Source organism: Hevea brasiliensis, unplaced genomic scaffold (genome assembly GCF_030052815.1).
Source record: "Hevea brasiliensis isolate MT/VB/25A 57/8 unplaced genomic scaffold, ASM3005281v1 Scaf22, whole genome shotgun sequence".
Taxonomy (NCBI): Eukaryota; Viridiplantae; Streptophyta; class Magnoliopsida; order Malpighiales; family Euphorbiaceae; genus Hevea; species Hevea brasiliensis.
In genome coordinates this window covers 402,529-410,391 of record NW_026614718.1, presented here as the reverse complement: position 1 = coordinate 410,391, position 7,863 = coordinate 402,529, and the positions used below count along the sequence as shown (strand labels likewise).

At 32.5% G+C, this 7,863-nt stretch overlaps 1 non-coding gene and 1 pseudogene across 1 annotated transcript; one reads left to right on the top strand and one right to left on the bottom strand.

The window, feature by feature from the left end:
- Positions 1–3,082: 3,082 nt before the first annotated feature.
- LOC110659142 (uncharacterized) lies at positions 3,083–6,640 on the bottom strand (annotated as a pseudogene).
- LOC131176681 (small nucleolar RNA R71) lies at positions 6,153–6,259 on the top strand. The gene has a single exon (XR_009146637.1). It is a non-coding gene; the product is annotated as a small nucleolar RNA R71 (small nucleolar RNA).
- Positions 6,641–7,863: the final 1,223 nt, after the last annotated feature.

Genomic DNA, 7,863 nt, shown 5'->3' with positions numbered 1-7,863 from the left:
CCTCTCGGTCCTTTAATCTAAGATTAAGAACAAAACCCAAAGAGTACCAACAATGGATATGTAAATAAGCACACAAGATAAGAATCAAAGCTTATATATACTAAAATCTGGTTAAAACCAGTCCAAATCCACAAATAAAACTTAAATCATTACACCTAACTCTAAAATCTTAAGTATCTACTCACTCATGCTTGTATTTACAAGTAGAAAATATGAAATAGAGCAAGAAAACATGAAAATAAAACTAAAAATAAAAGAACCCAGAAGAAGAAAATCCAAATCTCTAAAAATGGAAGCTGGAAAATGTCACTCTGCAGGTGTTCTTCCTCCAAAAATGGCATGGTTCCCTCTTTCCTTTCTCTTTTGATTTTTCTCTCTATTTCTCCTTATGGTAAAAATGAACATATAATGCTTATATATCCCCTCAAGGTTTGCCCTAAAAATAGTCTCTAAAGGGATAAAAACAAAAGGTGTGAAAAGAGAAAATTTTTCCATGTCAGCAAATCTGCCAGCGCCATCCCACATGCCTCATGTTGATTCAAGTTATTTTCAACATGCCTCATGTTGATTCAGAGGAGGAGCCTTTAGATTCTGCACGACCAGCTACACGGGGCATGTGGGAGTCCCTGAAACTTTCGGCGTGTTTTGCTCCAAAATCTCTGTTTATATGACCCGTCACACATGGCATGTTAAAGTCCATGAAACTTTCGACATGTTTTGTTCCGAAATCTCTGTTTACACAACCCAGTGTGAATTTACATGCCTCATGTGGATTCCTGCTGGCTAACTCTTATCTTCACATGATTCTCAACACGGGGCATGTTAAGGCCCTTGAAAGTCTTGACTGATCTTCTCCTTTAAGCGAATTATCTTCATTTTTCACACTACTTTAAGCTTCCAAATCACTTTGAATTTCTTTTATATGGACCTTTTTGCCTTTAAACCTTATTAAAACCTATCAAAAACATTAAAATTCCAAAAATCAAATATAATTAAACTAAAATTAACAAATTACTAAAATAAGCATTAAAAGCATAAAATTACTAAACTAAAAAGGCAAAATGGATGCAAAACTACCCTAAAATATCTATATAAAATGGGTTTATCAAATTCCCCCAAACTCAAATCTTTGTTTGTCCTCAAGCAAATTAAAAACAATTATATGCAATTGGGGTACCTTTTTCTTAGATTCATGAAAATCACTCATTCAAGCTTTCAAACTTACCTCTAGCCACCAACAAACCATATACCCACCTTCAAGATATAAGGAATTCAATTCTCACTAAAGTTATCACCGCTTAGCCTTTGGTTAATTATTCATTGCATCAAACCCAATCCAATCAATTACATAGAGAAATCATGCTAAAATAGGCTCTGAAATAATCCATAAACTAAAGCGTCTCAAATGATGATGGAAATAGTTTAAATGGATGAATAATGTGCCAATCTCATAGGCAAACCAACTAATCCAATCTCCTCTAATGTAGCAAAACACAATCAAGAGATCAAAAGGACTTTTAATGGATGTAATGGGGCTAAGGAGTAATAATGTGGCTAACAAAAAAGGTAAAAGGGAAGCAAAATATGAGAATAATTAAATTTTTAAAAAGATCAAGATACGCTTTTCTTTTATTATTATTTTTTTTATTTTTATTTTTTTATTTTTTTTATTAAGAATGAAATGAGAGGAAGAACTTTACAATAAATCACCAATGCTAGCATACAATTTTTGCAACTCTTTTAGGGACTACATAAATAACACTGAATTTTGCATTGCAATTATCCCTTTTTAATCCACTCCCAAACTCATTTCTTTATATACTTGGGTAGTAAATAATTTTTTTCGCAACATGATATGATTGCTAGCCAATTTTACGTTAATATTCTCCCACTTGATTGTTATATACCATTCTTTTTTTTTTTAAACGTATCCATCACTTAAACAAATTATTCTCATGAAGGGTAGGTAAGTGTTTAGGTTTATGGCTAGGTAAATTATGGGTGCCAAGGAAATAAGGGGTATAAATAAAGGCTCAAATTGGTTTCAAAGGGAAAATTTAAAGTGAGGTTGGTTAAGGTTAAAAATGTGGGTTTAAAATTCGAAGAATGCCTTAATCATTTCTCTTTTCAAGTGAATTCTAAAATTTCGCCTCGAAATGTCTAGAAGGCTTGTTCTAGGATTTGTGAGACACAATTAGTTATTTCTTACTCTAGAGTTTTCTTTAAGCACTCAAAACTCAATGTAATTAATTGGGTGGCCCTTGTCTAAGAAGATATAAACCTAGATAAGAATCTCATAACCTCATACCAATCCAGAACTTTCAATCCATCAAACCCATCTAGAGGTAAGCTCAATTGCTTTTCAAAATGATTCTCAATCTTCTAAGAATTAGGTAAAAATTTATTTATTTATATTTTTTTATGTATGCATGATTCCTAAAATGAATGCAAAAATTAAATAAAAAAAAATGAAATAAAAACTATACATAATCTATATGATATCTATATGCAAGTGCATATATTTACATGGTGTAGGTGTATGGTGTATGTGAACTAAGTAACTAAGTATAAATAAAATGCAATTTAAGTAATGCAAATAAAAAAGATTAAAAATTTTGCAAAAATTTTGCCCTCCCCCAAACTCAAATGAGACAATGTCCTCATTAGCTTAAATGAATGCAAAGATCGACAAACAGTAAATAAACTAATCAGCTCATACAACATGTACAATTGGAAATTAAAGCTAAATAAGAACAATTAATTCAAAATTAAGCTCAAAATAATATGAACAATGTAGCTCGAAGAAATATGTGCAAAAGTATCCCAATTATATCAAATTAAATGGAAGTGAGTGAGGTGAAAAAGGGAAATGTGAATTGGAAAATTTTAGATTTTTTTTTTGTTTTTAGGTGAACATGTGTGCTGATTAAGTAACATGAGTCATGTTGAAGTAAAGGTAAATTGGCATGTCTTCTGCTGAATGCTGATCAACTGACACTGGGTACTAACATGGGGCATGTCATGCCTCTTGAAAATTTTGGTGGGTTTAAAAAATTTTGCAATTTTAAGCAATTCAAATAGCTCACATGATAGCATAACCCTTAATACGAGGCATGTCATACTCAATGCTATCAAACCTGATATAAAACTCAAGATTTCACTCTAAAAACCCAAAATTCTAAAAATACTCTATTAAAGAGCAACCAAATCAGTATGAATTATTTTCCAAAACACTTCAAAATATATCTCAATCATAATTCACACCTCAAAACACAAAAGTTTAACTCAATATCATGTATTGTCAACCCATATGCTCATACCATCAAAGCATATTCAATATATTCAATAAAAGTCAAGAAAGTAATGTTCACATGAAAAAAATATGCAGCAAACTCAATCTTTAATGCATGCTTGACACTCAAAATAACAAAAATCAATACCTTGACACTTTATATTAAATTTCCACCAAATTAACACTTCAAAACACATATATCAACTAAACTTCCTCATTTCATCAATGTATATTCAACCTAATAGCAATTTGGCATTAAAAAAAATACTATTCACAATGAGATAAAAATGCAGAATACTTCCCCAAACAGTAGTTACCCTTCCTTCTTGTAGCATATTACTAACTCCAAATTATAGCAATCATCCCTTCAAGATTAACAAATTTAAAATAAGTTGAATTGGCCAAACTAACACATATAAACATAGCTAAAATACTGAAATAAGCCAAAATTAAATATAAACATGTTAAGCATCATTGCACAATCCTAGAGCAAAATTTAATCCTTATCATCAATTTCTCTCAACTAAATTTTTTGATTTCATTCTAGCTCAAGCAACACATCATCATGGCAAAAAATTTACTGTTTATCAACAAATTAAAAGAAACACAGAAACTTCCCCTAAATCAACAATATAGTTTTCCTTGCAGCAATTTCCAAAACATCTAATCTTTGCATTTTGCCTACAAACCAAAAATTAGACAAATATCAAAATTTGTTATAAGGGATGAAATAAGAAAAAGAAAATTAATAAACTACTAAAAATAAACTTGGTTGCCTCCCAAGAAGTGCTAATTTAAGGTCATTAGCTTGACCCCTTTTCAGTTCATGGTGGTTGGAATTGGAAAGTGTTGCCTCCCTTCTCAACAGGTGATGCAATAAATTTGTACTTCAACTTTTTCCCATTGAGTATGAAAAAACCTGTTGCTTTGTTTAGAATCCCAACCATACCTTGCAAATTACTCTTACAAACTTGATATGAACCTTTTACTTTGAGTTGTTTAGATGGAGCCTTAAGTTTTACTCTTGGAGTTTCATTCTTATCAAAAGGAAGTGGCAAAGGAGACTTTTTCTTTCTCACTATATGCTGATTACACTGAGAATGAAGAGTAATTTGACTTCCCTCCAACTTAATATCTTACATTCTAGTATCATTTTCTATAACATCCACCCTATAGCAAGAATTTACCACAGTCGATTCCTTGGAATCTTGGAATAAATTGAATTCTATTTCCTCTTCTCCCACTTTCAACTTTAATTTCCCATTCTTTATATCTATATTAGCTCCTGCAGTAGCCAAAAATGGTCTTCCAAGTATGATGGGTGTTCTTACATCCTCCTCCATCTCTAAAACCACAAAATCCACAAGAATAAAAAATTTTCCAACATTCAATGGCACATTCTCCAAAATTCCCACTGGATATTTGATAGATCTATCAGCTAGTTGCAAAGAAATGGTGGTGGGTTTCAAATCTCCTACCTTCAACTTTTCACAAATGGAGAGTGGCATCAAACTTACACTAGCTCCAAGATCACACAATGCCTTTTCAATACTTGTCTCTCCAATGTGACATGGAATAGAGAAACTTCCTGGATCCTTCAATTTTGGTGGAAGTTTATTCTGTAAGAGAGAACTACACTCCTCTGTTAATGCCACAGTTTCATAATCGTCTAATCTCTTCTTTTTAACAAAATTTCTTTTAGGAACTTAGCATATGAGGGCACTTGAGAAATTACATCTGTAAATGGAATGTTGATGTATAATTTCTTCAAAACTTCCAAAAATTTCCCAAACTACTTATCTAGCTTTGCTTTCTGAAACCTTTGAGGATATGGCAATGGTGGCTTGTATGGTGGTGGAGGCACATACTTTTCCTCTTCTTCTTTTTCAACCTCCTTCTTCTTGTTTGCTTCCTCATTAACTTCATCATGATTCGAAGTGAATTCATTCTTGTCTTCATCTTCTTTCTTCTTTTCCTCTTCTATCTCATCTTCCTCTTCTTCTCCCACAATTTTCCCACTCCTTAGTATCACTGCGTTGCAATGTTCTCTAGGATTCTCTGGTTGACTTGGAAGTTTTCCTTGTGCTTTGCTAGAAGAACTTGCTTATTGAGCTATTTGGTTTTTCAACATCCTTTTATGAATGGCAAGCTGGTCTATTCTTGAAGTTAATTGTTGAATCATTTCTCCTTATTTTTGTTAAGCAGTTAAGAAATTCGCCATCATAGACTTAAAAATTCAATCTTAGCCTGAAGACTGAACTGGTGGTTGTGGAATAGGTGCATTTTGATTCCTTTGTGGTGGAAATCCAGGTGGTACTCTGTTTTGCTGAAAATTCTACTGTTGTTGCTGAAAATTAGGAGGTTGTTGATAATTCTATAGCTGCCCTTGTCGACCTCCCCAAGAAAAGTTAGGGTGGTTCCTCCATGCTGGATTATATGCAACAGAAAAAGGATTACCAACTGGTTTCTAATTGTAATTTCCAACAAAATCAAGTTGCTCATTTCCAAACTCTTGCCTATAGGAAGGAAAATCATTGATACAATGTATATTTCCCGCAGCAACATCTTCTGTATGACTAGATCGTCCAATTGATGAGTAAACCTTCATGCTTAACTTATCCATTTTTCTCGTCAAAGCATCATACTCATGGCATCTAATTCATATACACCAGCTGGTGGCTTCTTCATTTCATTTCTTTCACAGCTCCATTGATAATTGTTGTAAGCAATTTTATCCAATGCTGAATAAGCTTCATCTTTTGACTTCTCCATAAGATCACCTTCTGAAGATGCATCAATTATACTTCTAATTGCTGGAGAAACACCATTGTAGAAATGTTGAACTAGCATCCATTTAGGGATTCCATGATGTGGACATCTCCTTTGAAGATCCTTACATCTCTCCCAAGCTTCATAAAGACTCTCATCATCCCTTGGTCTGAAAGAAGTTAATTCATTTCTTAATTTTGCAGTCTTGCTAGGAGGAAAGTATTGAGCCAAGAAAGCTTGTGACAACTCATCCCAAGTAGTTATTAAACCCGGAGGTAATGAATGCAACCACTCCCTAACACGATCCTTCAAAGAAAAAGGAAATAATCTCAGCCGGATGGCATCATCTGACACTCAATTTATCTTCAGCATGTCACTAATCTCAAGAAAATGTGCAAGCTGCACATGTGGACTCTTAGTAGGACCTCCCCCAAACTGTGATTATTGAACCATTTGACAAAGTGAGGGCTTCAACTCAAAGTTATTTGCTTCCACTCTAGGCCTTGTAATACTCGATCTAAAATCTCCAAAACTAGGAAAAGCATGATCCTTAATTGATCGGTTGTTGTTGTTTGCCATAGCTTCTATCACTTGTTGCTCTTGATGTTGCTCTTGATGTTGCTTTTGCTGTCTTTGAATTCTGAGTTCAGCTTTTCTTCTTTTAGACTCTACTCTTAAAGCTTTAGTTGTCTTTTCAATCTCAGGATCAAAAATTAAATCAATTTTTACACTTTTTGTTCTTCTCATATAAAAGATATATACCTAAAAAACCAAAATAAGAATATCTCAAAGTAAAATGATAAAGAAAAGAAATTAAAATAAAAAATAAAATGCCCAAATTAACCAAACAATCAATCGTCTAATATCAAACAAAACAAATCCCCAGCAACAGCGTCAAAAACTTGATTGTGTACTCCACAAGTATATGGGTCGTTCAAGTAGTAAAAGAAAATATATCGTCCCACAGAGATTTGTTGTTTGAGTACTAAACTATAAAAGTCACGATTATTTGGGCTATCAATAATTTGTGCCTAAAATAGAGTAAGAGATGCAGCAAATTAAATTGGAAAAATAAGAAAATTATAATGAATTAAGTAATTAAAATTCTAAGCACTATACTAATTTACTAAGATTTTAGCAAGTGACAAAAGATTTAATTAATTAATGGTAAAAATTGATTCCAGAGTTGAGGTTCATGAAGTAAATTTCATTGGGATTTGTATAGGCAAAGGTAAGATTAAGGGAAATACAAGTTTGAAGGAAGTTGGTTCTGATTTCCTTTAATTTCTCTTTCAAGCAAACTAAAGAGTGTTTTAAAGGAAACTAAATCCCATTCACATGCGATGTTTAATCACCCAAAACCCTTTAAGCATTTTAATCAACTTGAAATTTCTCTTAACCCACTAGTTTATTTCTAACACTAGGTGATTAATTTTATTATCTTGATTATCTATCATGGATTTTCACCTCTCGGTCTTTCAATCTAAGATTAAGAACAAAACTCAAAGGGTACCAAGAATGGGTATGTAAATAAGCACACAAGATAAGAATCAAAGCTTATATATACTAAAATCTGGTTAAAAGCAGTCTAAATCCACAAATAAAACTTAAATCATTACACCCAACTCGGAAATCTTAAGTATCTACTCACTCATGCTTGTATTTACAAGTAGAAAATATGAAATAGAGCAAGAAAATATGAAAAAAAAAACTAAAAATAAAAGAACCCATAAGAAGAAAATCCAAATCTCTAAATATGGAAGCTAGAAAATGTCACTCTGCAGGTGTTCTTCCTCCAAAAA